This window comes from Monodon monoceros, unplaced genomic scaffold, assembly GCF_005190385.1.
Source record: "Monodon monoceros isolate NGI ecotype Baffin Bay Population unplaced genomic scaffold, NGI_Narwhal_1 Super_Scaffold_7, whole genome shotgun sequence".
Lineage (NCBI taxonomy): Eukaryota > Metazoa > Chordata > Mammalia > Artiodactyla > Monodontidae > Monodon > Monodon monoceros.
Genome location: NW_021703784.1, coordinates 68,650,370 through 68,671,852, shown reverse-complemented (window position 1 = coordinate 68,671,852; position 21,483 = coordinate 68,650,370). Strand labels below are relative to the sequence as shown.

The 21,483-nt window shown below is 36.8% G+C and overlaps 1 protein-coding gene across 1 annotated transcript in view; it reads left to right on the top strand.

Annotated features, from left to right (window-relative positions):
- The first annotated feature begins 203 nt into the window (after nt 1-203).
- SOX6 (SRY-box 6) overlaps nt 204-21,483 on the top strand; it is a 691,286-nt gene continuing 670,006 nt past the window's right edge. The window contains exons 1-2 of the mRNA XM_029207698.1: nt 204-479; nt 4,096-4,159. The gene's annotated coding sequence lies outside the window, so the exon portion shown is untranslated. The remainder of the gene's footprint in view (nt 480-4,095; nt 4,160-21,483) is intronic.

Below are 21,483 nucleotides of genomic sequence, written 5' to 3'. Positions count from 1 at the left end.
TTTTGCCAGAGTTTAAATGACAACTTTTAAATCAGAACCATGAACCTATAGGAGTCCAGTATATTCTGAAGTAATTTGCATACTAATGAGCAGCAGCAAGAGAGACATTTGGTGGACTAAAAAGACCTAATGAAAATTAAGAGACACAGGCACTTCCCTGGTGGCACAGTGGTTAAGAATCCACCTGCCAATGCAGGGGACACGGGTTGGAGCCCTGGTCCGGGAAGATCCCACATGCTGTGGAGCAACTAAGCCCATGCGCCACAACTACTGAGCCTGTGCACTGCAACTACTGAAGCCCGCGTGCGTAGAGCCAGTGCTCCGCAACAAGAGAAGCCACTGCAATGAGAAACCCGCGCACTGCAACGAAGAGTAGCCCCCACTCGCAGCAACTAGAGAAAGCCCAAGTGCAGCAACAAAGACCCAACGCAGCCAAAAAAAAAAAAGAAAACTAAGAGACACAACATTCAGAGCAATTGGTAGGTAAATAACAAAGGTTATATAATAACTGTGAAATTTTAATGAGGGAAAAACAATAGACATGACTGACTATATGAAAATAACTTTGCTGTAAACTGAATGTTTATGTCTCCCCAAATTCATATGCTGAAACCTAATCCCCAATGTGATGATATTTGGAGGTAGGGCCTTTGGGAGATGATTAGGTTATGAGGGCAGAGCTCCCTTGACCCTTCCACCATGTGAGGACACAGCAAAAATACAGCCATCTATGAACTAGGAAGTGGGTTCTCACCAGACACCAATCTGCCGGGGCCTTGATCTTGGACTTCCCAACCTCCAGAACTGGTAGAAATAAATGTTTGTTTTTTAAGTCACCGAGTCTATGGTATTTTTGTTATAGCAGTCCAAATGGACTAAGACAAACTTTGAAAATTTAGCATAGTAACTTTAGGGAAGTTGGAACTCAAACAAAATTTCCATAGAAGCAGATTTTTTTTTTTTAGAACAATGCTATAAATAATGTCTTGTTCACTAGGATAGCCTACATAAATCTATCTGAACTGTAATATAGCTGAAATATATCATTTGCAGTAATAAATACTATTATAATGCTAAAAGTAAAAGATTTATATTTTATAGTTTTTAATACTTTTGAAAAATTATGTAGAATTCTTTAGAAGATGAGGAAGGAGGTAGATGATGACAAAGCTGTTTTTAAGGACTAAATGGTTAATGATAGAGCTTAATTTTTCTAAATTTTTATCATGGAAATTTAAATATATATACACAAGTAGACAGAATAGTGAGTATTGATACTCTGTGTTTAGTAGGGAAGTAAAAGTTGTTGGTGAGAAAAGTTGGATCAAAGTTTTCTCCATCACTCACCAGGTGACAATTGCAGCTTGAGATGGTCTAGTAGCTATTTGATTTGGGTTCTGGAGGAGTGGAAGGAGCTGGAGGTAGTATGTAGTTGTGACAGTGTTGACTGCATTGATTCATGAACTGAGTAGGTAGACTTATGGCTAAATGCTTTACAAACCAGAAATTAGATTCCAGAAGTAGGCAGTATAGGATTCCTGGGTTTGATTGTTTCTTCTTTTACCTGTGGTTATTACTAACTGTGGATATTTTGCTTAGTTTCTTGTTTAGTTTCAAAATTACATGAATTTTATGTTTTGCGGGAATTTTAGAGAGTTACTGGCTATTGGGAAAACTTACAGTAAATTTTTAGGGACAAAGTATGATTCCCTAAGAAAGTTTATTCTAGATGTATTATCCATATGAAATAACACTTTTTGTTTATATTGTGAAGTAAATGATTTATGTAATGTAAAATAGAGAACCATTTGTCTATATTTTCAAATTTTTCTTTAACAACAAAAACAATTATGTAAAAGATTTTGACAATCAATGCTTTGTGTACCACTATTTTATATACGTATGTGTATGTACAAATATATAGATGTATATCTATTCCTTTCTTGTATTATCTGATTTTGTAAATGGTTGCAGAAGTTTTTAGTGATATTTTTGGCCACTTTGTGGAAAACTTCTTAGTCATATTTTTGGATGGGGCTATCAGCATAAAGCAATGTGGTCTAGAAGAAAAAGCCTGAATCAGAAGTAAGAAAGCCTGGAGTTATTGTGGTTCTGTCACTTATTATGGTGTGATCTTGGGTAAATAAATTATCTTTCTGGATCTCAGTTTTTACTTGTGTAAAAAGAGAAGTTTGGACTAGATAATTTCTAAGATCCGTTAAGGTGGCAGCATGATATAGTGAAAAGAATATTGGTTTTAGAATCAGACATATTTGGTTTTCATTCATTCAGCAAGTATTTATTGAGAGCTATATTGTGCCAGGCACTGGAAATACTAATAAACAATATAAATCAATCAACTAATTAGTCTCTACCTTTATAGAGCTTATGTTCTGTTTTGGTAGACAACAAAAAGACAAGTACATAAAACAATTACAAAATTTAATAAGTACCATAAGGAAACAAACAAGGGATTCTTGACAGTGTGGTTTGGGACTGTTTCTTTGAGGTTGTGACTAAGGAGGAAAAGGAGCTAGAATTAATAGGGAAGTGTTTTAGGTAGAGGGAACAGCATCTGAAAAGGCCTTGAGGCTGGGAAGAACCTAGTGTGTTCTGGGTGCTGAAAGAAGAGCATTGTGAATTAGAGTGTAGTGAAAAGATAGGAGAATGGCATAAGATGAGGTTGGAAGGATAGGCAGGGTTTTGTAGATCATCCTATGGAGTTTGGATTTTATCCTAAGTGCCATGGTAAGCCTTTGCAGGGATTTTAGCAGAAGAGTGATTGATTTGATGTTTTAAGAAACTAACTCTTATTACAATATAAAGAATGGATTAAAGGAGGTTTGAGTAGAAGTGAAGCTTTTGCACAGTCCAGTTGAGAAATAATGAGGACCTGAGTTAAGGTGGTATGGTGGAGATAGAGAGATGTAGAAAAATTTAAGATATATTTTAGAATTAGAAGCAGCAGAACTTTCTGATGAATTGGACATTGGGGATGATGGAAAGGAAGGAATAAAAGATGATTCTTAGGTTTCTGACTTGAACACAATTGGTAGACAGAATTTCTGTTTACTCAGATGGGGGAAGATGAACTGATTTGGGTGAGTAGGTATCATGATTTCTTTTTCGATTTCTTTGTTGGACACAATAAGTTTTCAATGTCTTTGACATGTTTAAGTGATGATGTCAAGAAACAGAGTAGGTAATTAAATATTCAAATATGAAATTCATATAAGTCAGGGCTAGAGATACATATGTGGAAGTCATCAGCATAAGGATAGTATTTAAATCCATGGGAATGGGTGTACTATTCCAAGAAAAGAGACAAGTCTCAGGGGACTTTGGCCTGGGTCTGAGGAACTCTAGAACTTACAAGTCAGGTAGAAGAGGTAGATTCAACAGTGGAGACTAAGAGGTAGTGGCTAGCGAGGATGAAATAAACCAGGAGAGTATGGTATTCATAGGTGAAGAGGTCAGTGTTTCAAGAAGGAAGGAGGTGTTGATTGTGTTGAATGCTGATGAGAAATGCAAGTAAGATGAGCACAGAGAAATGACCACTGGATTTGGCAACATTTGATTTGAATTCTGGCTCTGCTACTTTCTATCTGTGTGAACTTGAACACTTCATTTCATATTATAGAGTCTCAATTTTCTTCGGAAAGGGGAATAACAATACTTCTCTCACACAGCTCTTGTAAAGTACATGATGAACTAACATGTCTTTACCTGGAGTTGTGCCTGACAAATCTGGGATGCTCAGTTGATACTAATTTCTTTCTTCTCTAGGTGTGTGATGCCTTTTGGAAATTTAAATAGAGTATACCTATCCCTTGCTTAAAGATGTTAATTTGTTTCTGAAAATTCTGTTTAGTGAAAACCCATAAAATAAAAAATATTTCCATTAATTTTAATGGTAAAAATTATGATATGTATCATCCCAACCCAAGATACCCAGGCTCTTTACAGATAGAAAAATATATTATTTGAGGAACAATGAAAGCAAGTTTGTATAAATGATAGATAACATTTGAAAGCAAATAAATGTAGATTATACATAAACTATAAAATAATAAAATTTTATTGTATTTGTTGAAGGAGGAGAAGAAGAATGGATAATGGATGGTGGCTGGTGGAAGAGGAGGTATTCATTCTTTGGAAGGTATGTTCTTTCTGTACCATTTCCCCATCAACTTTTTAGCCTTTTAGGGGCTCATAATTATCTTGTCTTCACATGAATTTAATATGAACATATGGCACACTTTTAGAGTTTTACAAGATGTTACATCTTCATTGTTCATTAGCAAGGCAGAACATTTTGGGTCATGGTACAAAATGCAGAATTTTCCAGATGATATTGTCTGACTAGAAATTGTTAAGTTCGGTAAATTAGTGAGTGTTTTTGCCTGAAAGTGTAATATCAAAATATCACGTCTTATGGTATATTTATTTAGTGTGTTTTTGGGTGAAAAAGTTATTCTGGGAAAAAAAACGATGTCATTTGAAAAGTAACACTTTTTTAGAGCCATTTTAAACTAATAAGCTACTTATCTGATTTAAGTCCTTATTTACTGATCATCTACCCCAGGCATGGCTATGTTAGACTCTGTGAGGATAACTAAAAAGTTTATAATTTAATGAGTGGCTTTTAGCAGGCAGAATTTTTAGGTAATTCTTAATTTTAAAGGAAAAATCGTGAAAAAGAAAAGCTACTTTTTAGTGTCATCTCTCTCTAATAATGTGAAATACTCTCTCAGTTGAGCAAAATTTGAAAGCCTAGTTTATATTAACTGGAAATGAGAGAATCTCATTACAAAAAAAATAGTTTTTTAAAATTTTCTTTTAGTTAACATCTAAACCCCTAAACTGGGAAACAATCTTGTGGGGAATCATAAAGCCACTCTGGGTAGGAGTATGCATGTACCAGAGAACCACTGTCCAGGAAGGTTGAATTTCCACTGCACGCTGAACTTATACATCTAAGGCACATGTATGTCTTGGCAAAAATCTGAATTTCCTGCCAAAATCTTGGCATAGACAAGCATAAGATCAGTGAGTTCCAAGATAGGGCTCTGTGCCTTAAATATCCATGTGTAACTTCTTTTGGCATGATGCTTTCAAAAGAAATATATTTGGTAAATTATTCATTTCCCCCTCCAAACTATAAAGTTGCTATATGGTAACTTTAATAATCTGTTGTGCAACTGTTATTACTGGTTTCTGTTGTTTAGACCTTAATCCCAGAGCAATAGCATGTGCAAATTGAAAATCAACCCTCAAGACTTCCTTAGGTGAATATTACAAACTGAGACTTAAATGTATTTCTGACCATTTTCTTTTTGTATGATATTAGATTTAGTATCCAGGTTAGTAGCCCATCCAATGATGGGGTTTATAGACATCCCTAAACCTGAAAAAATGGTTGAAATGAACTCAGGGGCGTTTTTTACTTTGCTGAAAGTAATTCTGTGTGGCTTATTTCAATTTATTTACTTTTTTCTCCAGAATTACTGTAAAGATTTTCTATTTCACTCATTGCAGCACAGTGTTTTTCACATTTGAATAGACTGCATCAACATGAATTCTTTATAAGGACCTTAAAAACAAACTTTGCCAAGTCCCAGAATACAGAAGTGAATTCACATCCCAATACTCAGCTGCCTCATGAATAAAGGAGAGCCTGTGCCTGACACTTTGAAGCTGTAGCTGTTAAACCATACAGAATATTTACCTCAATAAATCATTATAAGAAACTAAGGTACAATTATACCCACAGAGAAAAAAAATTCAAAACACTGATTTATGTGTTTCAGTGCCTATTCCCTTTTCCCACTGTTTTGAATTTTATGCGTGTTTGTCATCTTTGGCTGCTCCTATGTATCTTTAAACTAATGGGTTCTGATTTTTTTTAACATTCCTCATTAAGTTTGTTATTTTCTTAGACACACAGACATGATTTGCATAGTGCACAACGTTTTACATTTAAAATTAACTATATCTCGTTTGTTAGGGCAGAAACAAAAAATGGAAAAAGTGACTTTAAGTAAAACACTGACTTTGTGCAATTTGTGAGTGTTTAAACTGAAATTCCAAATTAAGGATTTCATTTAGCATTTATTTTGCAGTACTGAGAAAGAGTAAGGAACTGGGATGTAAACACGAAGAACCATCTTTTATTGAATTATTTTGTTTTTTTTTAAGTGGTAATAGTCTATGGAAAGATACATTTGTTCACCAATGTGTATTTTGTCTTTCTGAAACTAAAAAAACCCAGAAGCAAAATAAACCAGTAATGTGGAAAAAGGAATGACAGTGAGGTTGACAAAGAATCAATGCACAGGGCTTCCCTGGTGGCGCAGTGGTTGAGAGTCCACCTGCCGATGCAGGGGACACGGGTTCGTGCCCCGGTCTGGGAAGATCCCACATGCCGCAGAGTGGCTGGGCCCGTGAGCCATGGCCGCTGAGCCTGCGCGTCCGGAGCCTGTGCTCCGCAGCAGGAGAGGCCACGACAGTGAGAGGCCTGCGTACCGCAAAAAAAAAAAAAAAGAATCAATGCACAGATAGGAGGATTTTTGCCTGGAATAATTAATTATGGTCACCCAGGTATAGTAGGAAAAAAATGGTTTTATAATGGTATGTTATAAATTGAAAGAATAGAAAAAGTATTTTAAAACAGCTAAATAATTTATCAAAAAGAATAAAATGTTTCATTGGTTTAATTTAAAACAATTTAAAGTTTATAATTTTAGAAAAACAAAGTACATGCTATCTCTGAGCCTTATCTATAGAAATAAGGGGCTGAATTTAGTTTATTGAAGTTAGGTGATCAGTTTGGGTCACAGAGTTGTACTTTTAAACAATGTAATGTTATCTAAATGTTACCCCCTTTTTCTATCCATGTAAAATTGAAGATATTAGTTGGATTAGAGTCAGAGTTTTAATGAATTCTTTATTATCCAAGCACTCATGCTTATAAGATTTCTCTTATTCTACCTTTTCAAGTGGTAGGAATTTAAGGATACATATAGATTGTAGGTTATCTGAGATTCTGGGATCTTCTCTTCCTATTCTCCAGTATTGCAACCTGTTTATTTCCTTTCAATCTGAGTAAAATTGATGGTTCCTTCCATAGCAAATTAGACTTGTTTGTTTGACATGGAGCTGTTTAAAGGTGAGAGGTTAAAGTGGAAGTTCTATAATTGGCAAGAGAAGTTAAGGCACTTCATTGAGATTTATTCATTCATTCAACAAGTGTTTACTGAGTACCTGCTGGTGAGAGAAAAACAGAAAAATTATAGTTATATGACAGCTATTTGCAAGGTGTATCACAGAGTGATACTTTTGAGCAAAATAAAAATTCCTCTGTGTTATAATTCACAAGTGATGCTCCATGGGTAAAATTTTAAAGCATAAGCTATCAGGTATGAGCACGTTATAAAAAAGATGAAATAAACAACTAAGCACAAATACATTTTTTAAAGTAAGTTTGTTTTTGATGGGGGGAGAAGTAAAAGCCAAACATATATCAAGTTTATTTTATAGCACTCAAGCTTTCCATTAGCATTCTCCTCTACTTTCCAGCTTATATTTCTAGTTTATATTATTATGAAACACTTTGAGAAACTCAAAGGTGAAAAAGGCCTTCGTAATTTAAATAAGTCTTTGTAGTTAAAAATTCCTCTGGGCTGGAACCAGGCACAGAGGTCTCTTTCTATCTTGAATAATTTTTCTCATAAAAAATATTCACTAGCCATTTTTTTAATCAAACGATTTAAAAGAATGTTTCTGGCAGTTATAAAATAATTAAATGTTTCATTACCATGTGTTCAGAGAATCTTACAATGACCAGCTTACAAGTATAGTTTAATCATTTAACATTAACATATGAAATATTTTGTGACACCCTCATGGTCATTAATCCATATTTGTGAACTATATATTTTCCATGTATTATATTACACTGATCAGTGTGATTTGATCATGTAGTAACACATTCTATGGACACACTCTGTAACTTATTAAAGTATAAGCAAATAAGGTATATTTTTAATGCTGCAGGAAAGTAAATTCAAATTTCATGCTACTTGTGACCTTATAATAATTGTTTTATTATTTATTTATTTGCTAAACATTCAAGGGAAACCTATTCCTTAAACAGATGTATGGAGAAAAATTTTATATATATGTTTATTGCATAGGCAGTTTCTTTGACATGGACTGTTTCAGTTGAGATGTAAAATCCAATATTTAGGATTTTCCTTTCCTTGTTCATAAAATATTACAGTACAACACAGGCTTTCTGAAGGTGTCTGGGACATCAAACACCTTCAGAAGATTGGGGACTCAGGAAAACAAGAAGGCTGGCCAGTGGGTTTGGAATAGGGAATCTTCCAAATTCTCCATGCCTAGAGGGAATGAAGGATACTAGTGGAAAAAAGTGATTGAACTTCAGAGCTAGTCAGTGTCCTTGGACTGGAAAAAGGTCTGTAAGAGGAAGGTTCTGATGTTTGTAGAAGTGTTTTCCAATGGTCTGACTCAGAAAGTCATATAGAGTAAATTTAACAATTTACATAGTCAATGTGTTTTCCTCAAGTAGCATACTCATTAATTGCTGGTACAGGGATATAGGCTGTATTTCATAGAAGGGTTAAAGCACTTCAGAGAAATTATCTCTTCTAATAAACACCAGCGTAGTGTTTTTAAAAAATACATGGAAGCTTTTCTTTAGAATATAATGTATTAGCTGATAAGAATTTGGGAGTTTGTTTTAAATATGTATAGTGGCTAGCAAAATTGCATGAACATTAGCATACGTAATTGATATTTTATAATAAAAAATACAATTAGACAGATAATCCATCAATTCTTTTATTAGTTTGTAAATCATTTGTGAATTTTCTCAAATTATTAATAAAATATTTTCATTTCATAAACACTTTAAAATAATTAAATTCTTTAAATATTTAAATTTAGACTAACTCCAGGAACTAGATAAGTGTGTTTTAAAGTCAATAATAGGGAAAAAAAAATATGTCACATCTGAAAAGTTTATTCTCTATTTTGAATTTATAATGTAGGAGATGATAACATAGTATGATATAGTTTGAAGTGCTCTGAAATTGTAATAGAAGACAGAGGTTTTTGTCTTTGCTCTACATTAGGGAAGTAACTCTCTAGGTCTCAGTTTTAGTTGGTTAGTTTTTTGAGGAATGCTGTGTTTTTAAAGTAAACTTCACACTAAAAGCTACAGCATAATGAGTAATTAATTGAAAGTGAATAATAGTATACAAAGTTAGAAAACTCACAATCAAGTTTATACAAATATCAAAAATTTTTTCAAGGAAATCAAAGCATCTACGTATATGCTATCCAATTTGGTTGCCACAAACCACATTTGGCTATTTAAATTTCTATTTAAATTAACAAATATTAAATAAAATTCAGAATTTAGTTTCTTAGTCTCACTTAACCATGTTTCAAATTCTCAATAGTCACAAGTGGCTACTGGCTAGACAGATATAGAACATTTCCATCATGGCAGAAATTTCTATTGTACAGCACTAATCTAGGTGCTCAAATGGTCTTGATTTCTGTAGTAGTCAAGGGGCATTATAGGTATAACCTATAATCCAGATTTCCTACTGTATATCATTCTATCACAGGCATGTAAGTTGATATCTGCTTTGGTCAAATGGATTATTTTTGGGCTTGGGGCTAGTGCTGTCAGTCCAGAGAACTCCCAGTATTTATTAGTTTAGGGGAAATCCCTTGAATTCTCATATGCTAAGGAAAGACCATGGGTTGGTTGGGACAGAGAAATTCAGATCAAACTAGACTTCCTTTTGGAAGTATATGTATATTATATATTTATGTTTGTATTTTATTTTATTTTTAAGTTTGTGTATACTCCTACCTTGTTCTAATAATGATTTAGGGCAACTTCTCCTTAGAATATTTTTCTGTTATTTTCTTTAAGGCGAATCAGTTAGGTCTATTCAACATATATTTATTAAGCGCTAATGCTCAGCTGGATATAAAAACTCTGGGAAATGTTCAGGTCTTTGAAGAACAATTCCTGTCATTAATGAGTTTGTAATATGAATAAGAAAAAGGTATTTTTACATGAAAAGCTTAAAAATGGAAGATAATTTTAATTAGGTCCTGGTTTTTTTTTTTTTTTTGCAGTATGCGGGCCTCTCACTGCTGTGGCCTCTCCTGTTGCGGAGCACAGGCTCCGGACGCACAGGCCCAGCGGCCATGGCTCACGGGCCCTGCCGCTCCGCGGCATGTGGGATCTTCCCAGACCGGGGCACGAACCCGTGTCCCCTGCATCGGCAGGCAGACTCTCAACCACTGCACCACCAGGGAAGCCCGAAAAATATGTTTTAAAAATTACATCCTTAACTCAAAAAAATGCAAGATAATATGGGTTAAAATGCAAGATAATATGGGTTAATAAATGGTATAGCACCGTATGCATTGTAAAAGTTCAATAGAAGTAGAGATCTGTGAGCTTGAGTGGTTGAAGAAGTTAAGGAGGAAAGGGACTTGAGCTGAGATTGAGTATGTTAGAAAGAATTTTCTAGTAAGGAGATTCTATGAGCCAAAGATCATAGGTGCGAATCAACAGGTATGTTTGGATACTGTATTAATGACGGTAGGCTAGGCTGTGTAACAAATAGCACACACAATCACACATTCCTCTGAAGTCTAGAACAAAAGAGTTCTGCCCCTTTGCCTGCTTTTCTCTCTACCATCTTTGATTTCTTCCTCTTCCTTACTTCCCTTAGCTAATTAATCCTGTATTATGTAGATTCTTCCTTTCCAGGGGGTTATGAGTAACTGCCCTTATTTCCAAAAATGCCCAATATCTCAACCACAATAGAAATTGATTTTTCATAAAACAGTCTAAGTCCTGGTCTGGTTGGTCCTGGTTGGTGAGTGGCTTTCTTTCATGTAGTGATTCAGGAATCTAGGCTCTTTTGTGGCTCAACCATTCCTTAGATCAGGCAGAAGGGGAGAATGTGGAACAGTATATCTACAAATTAAAGTTTTGTCCTAGAAATGGGCTTTATCACTTCTGCTTACATTCCATTGGCTAGGATCAGTTACGTGGTTAGTTACATACTCCAAACAGCAGAGGAGGCTGGGCAATGTAGTCTAACTGTGCTCAGGAAGGATATTTTGTGATCATCTAGCAGCCTTTGTCATACACAGGAAGCCAATAAATCTAGTTTGGCTGATTTGGAGGGTTAGTGTAGGAGAGCAATGAGAAGTAAGCCTGGAAATTTAGCATGGGGTCACATTTTGGGAGACTTTGACTGACAGTCTAAGCATCGTGAACTTTATAATCATTTGTGTGCTGTTGAAAACTTTTGTACAAAGGAAAGATATGGTAACAGTGGGATTTTACAAACATCAATCCAGTATACAGAATGACTTGGAAGAGGAAAAGGTTATTAGAAAGGAAAAGGTAATCCAAGTTATAGATGACAAGGACTTGGCATATGGCGGTAGAAGTGGAAATGAAGGCATAGATTTATAATCGACTAGAAAGAAATAATAAAATATGATTAATGATTAGTTTGTGTCCTATGGAAGAGGGAGGAATTAAAGTGGTGGGGAAAAGGGAGAGAATTTTTCTTTTTGTTCTAAACATTCAAAGAAGTATATGTGTATGTGGTATTTGCTACACCCCTACTATATCTTATTTATCTTAAAGAATTCATTTGCAGTCTTTTAGACTGCTTAAGGATCTAGGGCATATGTTAAAGGGGAGATCTCTGGGCCTTCTTTCCAGAGATTCTAATTTAGAGGTGTGTCTTTTTTATAAGCATGCTGAATGATTATGATGCAGATGTGGTCTGCAGACTACACTTTGAAAAACATTGCCTTAAATATATGTATTGACTCGTGGCAAGTCGATGCTTTACTTTTTCTGTAGTAAGCGATTGGAAATTTTCTATAGGCTGATAAGATATGCTTGAGTCTCTAGGTTCTGAGTAGAATGATCAGAACCATTCTTGACAGTGTGTTTTCCCTATTGTCTCAGTACTCTTGGGACAGTCTCCTTTTATTTTCTTCAGCTCCCTGAAGTGTTGGTATTAAGAATCAGAAGTGGGCTTCCCAGGTGGCACAGTGATTGAGAGTCCACCTGCCGATGCAGGGGACACGGGTTCGTGCCCTGGTCTGTGAAGATCCCACATGCCGCGGAGCAGCTGGGCCCGTGAGCCATGGCCGCTGAGCCTGGGCGTCTGGAGCCTGTGCTCCACAGCAGGAGAGGCCACAGCAGTGAGAGGCACGCGTACTGCAAAAAAAAAAAAGAATCAGAAATGTTTACCGTCCTGTCCTAAATTAGTCCAAGTGATTCTCCAGCCAGAGAAATAGAAATAACAATTTGCTCACTATATTTTCAAAATTTTACATTTTTGTGAACTGCTTTGATATTAGGGTGGTGTCTGAATTTTGTAGGATTGTTGTGATGTACACACTTCTCTGAATATCTCAATCAGAAAGGAGGTGTGCTGATTGTTCCCCTTCCCAACATGTGTGATTTAGTCTTCTTCATTCTCCATATGCAGTGTATATGTATAGAAATGACTATAAAGATACATATCCAGCTTTTTTTAAAATATAAATTTATTTATTTATTTATTTTGGGGTGGGTCTGCGTTGGGTCTTCATTGCTGTGCGTGGGCTTTCTCCAGCTGTGGCAAGCAGGGGCTACTCTTCGTGGTGGTGCGGGGGCTTCTCATTGCGGTGGCTTCTCTTGTTGCAGAGCACGGGTTCTAGGCATGTGGGCTCAGGAGTTGTGGCTTGCAGGCTCTAGAGCACAGGCTCAGTAGTTGTGGTGCACGGGCTCAGTTGCTCCGCGGCATGTGGGATCTTCCCAGACCACGGCTCGAACCCATGTTCCCTGCATTGACAGGCAGATTCTTAACCACTGTGCCATCACGGAAGTCCCCATATCCAGCTTTTAACAGCACTCTGAGAGGTGGAATTGGGAAGTGAGGGAAAGAAATGGGGGCTTTTATTTTTTATTTTATATTCTTCCATACTGTTTTTTAAAAACCTGAATATATGTCAATTTTAAGAACTCATCATTTCCTTTTTATCCATATTAAATAGATGTAATAGTAATAGTAGCTACCACTTATTAAGTGCCTCGTCTCTACCAGTCCCTTCACATTATTTTACTTAATATTCATAAGAATTCTGCAATATAAGTATTAACATTTTACATAGCAAACAGATTTAGAGTGTTTATAAAACATGCCAAAGGGCATACCACTATTAAGTGGCAGAGCAAAGAACTAAATCCAGGTCTCTCTGACCCAAGTCCACTTTTTTTTATGGCTCTACTATGAAGGTCTTATTTACCCTAATTCCTTTGGATGGCAGGAAACCTGTTTGTGTGAGTGGCAATGGTTACAGTCCTCCAGGAATCTTTTAGTAATTAAGAAGACCAATTACTAAGAAAAAGTAATCAGTGGAAATGCAGAGTAGGGGCTAGAGGAAGGCTGCAATGCCTTCTGCCACTATGAAGAGGCAAAAGAAAATTCCATGGAGTATCCTAAGACTGGAGTAAGTTAGTCTGGTTATTTGGTTGCTAGATATTTGTTGTCACTTTGTACAGATTTTTTACCAGGCCTTAGGGACTGAATATCTTACTCACTGTGGTTCTGCCATGAAACAATTCCACTCAGAGGAAAAGGCTTTAATGAAATGATTACCTTCAGGTTGTTGGCAGGGTTAAGAAAACCAATAAGAAATGCTGAGGCTCCCAGAGACCAGCAACAGGAGGATGCCATTAACATCCTCAGGCCTGAAGGTACCAAAAGATGAAACAGTGTTATTGGAGCCCAGAGCCCTAGAGGACGATCTGCTGGGCAGGAAGCATTGTTTAGGTGTGCAACCACTACTAAAATTGGGGCCCCATAGCAGGATGAGAATGGAGAACAAGTACTCGGACTTTCTTTTCTTTCTTCCTGCCAATCTCCTGCAGGTGCTTCTTACTGACCAAATAATAAGCAAAAACCATCTGACAAGGAGCCCGGGTGACACAGTCTGTGGTTTCAGCCAAACAGGGCTCCAAGTGGAAAATGGGTCCGTGGTGGGGCAGAGCAAATGGAGAATAAACAGTACATCCCTTCATTGCTTTGCCATTGTTTCCAAGATAAAGACAAAATTCTTTACATGGCCTACAATGCCCTACATAGTTTCACCCTTGATGACCAATTCAGTATCTTTTCATTCTCTCCACTCCAATTTTACTTGCAGCTTATCAGTCCTTTGTTCTTGCCATGTACCTATCTGCCACAAATGCCTTTTCACATGCTGTATCCTTTTCCTGGATGCTTCCTTCTCTTTCCTCCCCTTTCACCTAATTAGTGCTTACATATCTTTCAGATCTTAATTCAAAAGTTTCTTCTTTTGGGAAGATTTCCCTGACTTCTCTGACCAGACCAAATTCCCTTTTTAATAAGTTCTTTTAGCTAAGTGTACCTTTTCTTTATATCATGCATTATTGTAGTAATTTACATTTACTACATTTGCCTGATTGTTTGATTAATGGATTTCCCCACACTAGACCAAAAACTCCATGAAGGAACTGAGTCTGATATTTGCTTATCAGTATAGTCCTAGTGTCCACATAGTGTTTGGCACTCAGTAGGTAGTTAATATTTGTCAGAAGAACAAATGAAAATAAAAGATGAATAGAAGCCTCCAAAGGATACACATTCTGCTTTGATGAAGATAATATATGCATAAATAAAACAATATAAAGAAAATACAGAGCAGCAATTGAAGCTGTTAAAGCAAGATGGCAAGGATTCCACAAAGTTTCTATACTCTAGGTATTTGTATGTCTCTCATTCTCAAGTCCCTTGCTTGCAATTGGACACAAATGTTTCTTAGCAATGTATTATATATCTAATGAACACCTAGCACTTATACATAGTAGACATTCACTAAATATTTAATTAATGTAGACAAATTATCAACCATAGAGTAGGCTTAGAATTAGTATGTGTAAGAATCATCTAAGGGACTTCCCTGGTGGTCCAAATTAGTATGTGTAAGAATCATCTGAGGGACTTCCTTGGTGGTCCAGTGGCTAAAACTCCGAGCTCCCAATGCAGGGGGCCCGGGTTCTATCCCTGGTCAGGGAACTAGATCCCACATGCTGCAACTAAGAGTTCGCATGCTGCAACTGAAACAAACAAACAAAAAAAGAGCCGCCATGTTGCAACTAAAGATCCTGCGTGCAGCAACTAAGACCCAGCACAACAACAACAACAACAAAAAAAAATCATCTGAGCATAATCACTTTAAAAAAATATAGGCTTCACTTCAGATATACTGATTTCAATAGAACTTGAATAGAGCCTGAAAATCTCGATTTTAAATAAGCACCCCAAGTAATTCTGGTGCAGGTGATTTGAGGATTATTTTTGAGAAATATTAGACTGTAAGCTCCTTGGTGGCAGCATGATGTTTTGGTTAAACATGCGTTTGGGAGTCACAGTTTCCTGGGTTTGAATCTTGGCTCTTATACTAGCTAGCTATTGGGTTGGCCAAAAAGTTCGTTCATATTTTCCCGTAAGATGGCTCTAGTAGCACTTAGTTGTCTTTAACTTCATTCGAAGTAATTTTGTTAGATTGTACATGACAGCTGTCATATCAGCGTGCATTCAGAAAAAGACTTATCAAAATTGGTGAAGTTTTGTGTAGCCATTTTAATATTGAAGATGGAGGGGAAAAAGCAACATTTTCGGCATATTATGCTTTATTATTTCAAGAAAGGTAAAAATGCAACTGAAACGCAAAAAATGATTTGTGCAGTATATGGAGAAGGTGCTATGAGTTGATGGAACATGTAGAAAGTGGTTTGCGTGGGACTTCCCTGGTGGTCCAGTGGTTAAGTCTTCGCCTTCCAATGCACGGAGTGTGACTTTGATCCCTGGTTGGGGAGTTAAGATCCCACATGCCTTGCGGCCAAAAAGACAAAATAGAGGGTATTGTCACAAATTTAATAAAGACTCTAAAAAAAATGGTCCAGGGCTTCCCTGGTGGCTCAGTGGTTGAGAGTCTGCCTGCCGATGCAGGGGACACGGGTTCGTGCCCCGGTCTGGGAAGATCCCGCATGCCGCGGAGCAGCTGGGCCCGTGAGCCATGGCCGCTGAGCCTGCGCGTCCGGAGCCTGTGCTCCGCAGCGGGAGAGGCCACAACAGTGAGAGGTCCGCGTACCGCAAAAAAAAAAAAAAAAAAAAAAAGGTACACACACACACACACAAAAGTGGATTGTGAAGTTTCGTGCTGGAGGTTTCTCACTTGACGATGCTTCACGGTCGGGCAGACCAGCTGAAGCTGATAGTGATCAAAATTGAGACATTAATTGAGAACAATCAACATTATACCACTCGGGAGATAGTCGACATGCTCAAAGTATCCAAATCAAGCTTTGAAAATCATTTGCCCCAGCTTGGTTATGTTAATCACTTTGATGTTTGGGTTCCTCATAAGTTAAGTGAAAAAAACCTTGACCATATTTCTGCATGCGATTCTCTACTGAAACCTAACAAAAATGTTCTGTGTTTAAAACAAATTGTGACGGTGGATACTGTACGATAATGTGGAACAGAAGACATTATGGGGCAAACGAAATGAACCACCACCAACCACACCAAAGGCCAGTCTTCATCCAAAGAAGGTGATGTTGTGTATATGGTGGGATTGGAAGGGAGTCCTCTATTATGACCTCCTTCCAGAAAACCAAACGATTTATTCCAACAAGTACTGCTCCCAATTAGACCAACTGAAAGGAGCACTTGACGAAAAGCATCCTGAATTAGTCAACAGAAAATGCATAATCTTCCATCAGGATAACACAAGACCGCATGTTTCTTTAAAGACCAGGTAAAAACGGTTACAGCTTGGCTGGGACATTCTGATTCATCTGCCATATTCACCAGACATGGCACCTTTGTATTTCCATTTATTTTGGTCTTTAAAAATTCTCTTAATGGAAAAAATTTCAATTCCCTGGAAGACTGTAAAGGGCACCTGGAACAGTTCTGTGCTTTAAAAGATAAAAAATTTTGGGAGGAAGGAATTATGAAGTTGCCTGAAAATTGGCAGATGGTAGTGGAACAAAAGGGTGAATACGTTGTTCAATAAAGTTCTTGGCGAAAATTAAAAATGAGTCTTTTATTTTTACTTAAAAACTGAAGGCACTTTTTGGCCAACACAATATTATTTAAACCCTCTAGATCTCTCTCTCTTTTTTTTTTTTGCTAAAGTAGGTTATAATAACATCTACTTTCTAAGACTATTGTGGAGATTAAAATAAATGAGAAAATATATGTTAAACATTTACTACAGTGCCTGTCATATAAACCCTTAATAAATGGTAGAACTGGTTTTTGAGAGTCAACATTTAGCCTGGTGCCTGGAACATAACTGATGTTCAGTGAATATCTGATAAGTGAATGGAATATAGTTATAAGATTATCATATTTATAGCTAGAATTTCATCTGGAATCATCTAGTCCAATATCCTCATTTTACATATTAGGAAATTCAAGCTCACAGAGGTTAGATGACTCATCCAAGGTTACATATCTAATGATCTAATTAGTGGCAGAACTGAGACCAGAACTAAATGGTGAAAAGACAAATCTGGTCGTTACCATTTATCTAACCACCATTTGTAGTTAGTGTTACATTTAGATTTTAAATAGATCGACTGACATGCTTTTCTGTTTATAATCAGTGATGCCTTCTGAAACATTCCTTTCTTAAACATTGAAACAACAAACAGTAAACCAGTAAGTAAAACTAAATGACTATATAGTTATAGTTGGATTATATTTCTTTCTTTTTTTTAAAAATTGAAGTATAGTTGATTTATGTTATGTTAGTTTCAGGTGTATATCACAGTGATTCAGCTATATATATATATATATATATATATATATACACACATACATATATATACACACACACATATACACACATATATATATATATATTCTTTTTTAGACTCTTTTCCCTTATAGGTTATTACAAAATATTGAATGTAGTTCCCTATGCTATACAGTAGGTCCTTGTTGGTTTTCTATTTTATATACAGTAGTGTGTATATGTTAATCCCCAAATCCTAATTTATCTGTCCCCCCCTTCCCCCTTTGGTAACCATACGTTTGTTTTCTATGTCTGTGGGTCTATTCTGTTTTGTAAATAAGTTCATTTGTATCATTTTTTTAAGATTCCACAAATAAGTGATATCATATGATATTTGTCTTTCTCTGTCTGGCTTACTTCACGTAGTGTGATAATCTCTAGGTCCATCCAGATTATATTTCTTTCTAAATATCACCTCTGAGACCACAGTGTTTCCCAAATAGAATTCAGACATCACATGTGTTCTTAGAACAGTAGAACCACAAGCTACTTGAAGGGTCTATCTGTTGCCTTTGGGCAATAATGGTCTAGTATTTCCTGTCTCTGAAGCTCCTCCTTATCCAATAGGTAAATGAAAATGGAATTTAAATGCATAGTGATTTATTTTTGTGTTGAAAATATTGTTTCAGATTTTCATGTACTCCACTCAGTTGTATTTTTCTGCATTTTATTCTACTATATTAAACTTACATTCTAGATTTGCTTAACTTCTCTATTTAGAAGGCTTATTAGATTACTAGGTCTGAAGAATTAAAGAAAATTTTGCTTACTTTTGTGTTGGATAGAATTTAATCTTCATTTCTAGATTTGATAAGTATAAAATGCGGACTTCCCTGGTGGCGCGGTGATTAAGAATCTGGCTGCCGGGTTTCCCTGGTGGGCGCAGTGGTTGGGAGTCCTCCTGCCGATGCAGGAGACACGGGTTCGTGCCCCGGTCTGCGAGGATCCCGCATGCTGCGGAGCGGCTGGGCCCGTGGGCCATGGCCGCTGAGCCTGCGCTCCGTCGCGGGAGGGGCCGCAGTGGTGAGAGGCCCGTGTATCGGGGGAAAAAAAAAAAAAGAATCTGGCTGCCAATGCAGGGGACATGGGTTCGAGCCCTGGTCCGGGAAGATCCCACATGCCGCGGAGCAAGCCCACGTGCCACAACTACTTAGCCTGCGCTCTAGAGCCCGTGAGCCACAACTACTGAGCCCACGTACCACAACTACTGAAGCTCACGCACCTAGAGACCGTGTTCCACAACAAGAGAAGCCACCTCAATGAGAAGCCTGTGCACTGCATCAAAGAGTAGCCCCTGCTTGCCGCAACTAGAGAAGGCCCACACACAGCAATGAAGAACCGATGCAGACAAAAATAAATAAAATAATAATAAAAAAACAGCAGCCAGTCAGTCAGTCAACATTAAAACAAAAAAAAGTATAAAATGAAAACAGACTCACAGACATAGAGAATAGACTTGTGGTTTCCAAGGAGGAGGGGGTTGGGAGAGGGATGGACTGGGAGTTTGGGGTTAGTAGATGCAAACTATTATATATAGAATGGATAGATATATCCCTACTGTATAGCACAGGGAACTACGTTCAATATCCTGGGATATACCATTAATGGAAAAGAATATAAAAAAGAATGTATATATATATATATATGTATAACTGAGTCACTTTGCTGTACAGAAGAAATTAACACAACCTTGCAAATCAACTGTAGTTCAATTTAAAAACAAAGGTGGTAAGTATAAAATGCAGAATTTACCTTTGTTCCACCTGTTTTAATATAGCAGTGCATGGGATCAGTAGAAATAGTATCTTTTGCTGAAAGTTTTCTTTTTATCCCTGATGCAATCCTTAGGGAATAAAATTTTGAAGATCATATTCCTTTGGTGGATTACATATAGAGAACTGGCTTCTTTGGTGGGAGCTATATTACTTTAAAGTGGTAGGTGAACTTCAGCAGGTGCTATATTTGGTAGGTTTATCCATGCCATTCTCTCTTACTAGTTTTCAATTATATAAGGCAACATAAATAACAAGACTTTTGAGGTTTTAAATATATAATAACATTATGTAAATATTTAAACTTTTGTTGTCAATAGCATCTCTTTACTTTGCTGAGGTTAGGAAGTATCTTACTTTTAGGGTATTGTCATGCATTTTATTTTTCCTACAGTACAGAAATCATGGCCTTAAACATTAAATCCTAATTTCTTAATTAGGTTGTCTACTCAGGCAAAACTGAGTAGAAAGAGACCTTTGAGTATGGATTAATAGTTTTCATAGGTGGGACTCATCGGCTGCATTAAGCAGAGGTCGTAGGGATACTCACTCATGTTGAAAACAAGTTAGGTACTTGGTTTGGGAAAAAGTAAAGAGCAGTGCTTGATTAGATAATTAATTACTTTTCTAGTATAGAAAGTTACATGAGCTTATTTTTCAGGACCAAAAAAGTATCCTAAAGCAAATACTGAAATTGATGCTATGGCCATGAACTGAATAATATTTGAGTTGGAAGAAAACGTCAATATCTGTGATTGTTAGTGTTTTTCTAACTGTTTTTCTAACATAGTGTTTTCTATGTAGACAATACTTCTGCACTACTTTCATAACATGAACTTAAAATTTTTTGATTCTTTATTGATGAGGAAATTTACAGATACATTCATATTTGTTCATCTGCTTTAATGTTGTGAACCTGACATTTATAATTGGGGGTACAATTTTAGAATAAAAATAATATTTATTATGTTTAAGTAAGTGTGATAAAGGAATGCCTAGTTGACTCTGCCCTAAGGGATTATTATTTTTTTAATACATTTATTTATTTTTGGCTGCGTTGGGTCTTTGTTGCTGTGCACAGGCTTTCTCTAGTTGTGGCGAGCAGGGGCTACTCTTTGTTGCGGTGCACAGGCTTCTCATTGCAGTGGCTTCTCTTGTTGCATGGGTTTCAGTAATTGTGGCACATGGGCTCAGTAGTTGTGGCTTGCAGGCTCTAGAGTGAAGGCTCAGTAGTTGTGGTGCATGGGCTTAGTTGCTCCACATAATGTGGGATCTTCCTGGACCAGGGCTTGGACCTGTGTCCCCTGCATTGGCAGGTGGATTCTTAACCACTGTGCCACCAGGGAAGCCCTGGCCCAAAGGGATTATTTAAGTATAAAAAGATAGATGGAATTGTGTAGATTACATTGAAAGTTAAAACTTCTGTATATCAAAAAAAAAATCCTTAAGTTAAAAGATAAATGTCAAGAGAGTGGCCAAGATGGCAGAATAAAAAGACCCTGAGCTCACCACCTCTCATGAGCACACCAAAATCACAACTATCTGCATAACAGTCACCGATAAAAAAGATGGGAATCTACCAGAGAAAATCTACAGCTAAGGACATAAAGAAGGAAACACAAGACCAGTAGGAGGGGTGGACTCATGATGTAATCAAATCCCATACCACCCAGTGGGCGACCCACAAACTGGAGAATAATTATATTGCAGAGGTTCTCCCACAGGAGTAAGAGTTCTGGACTCCACG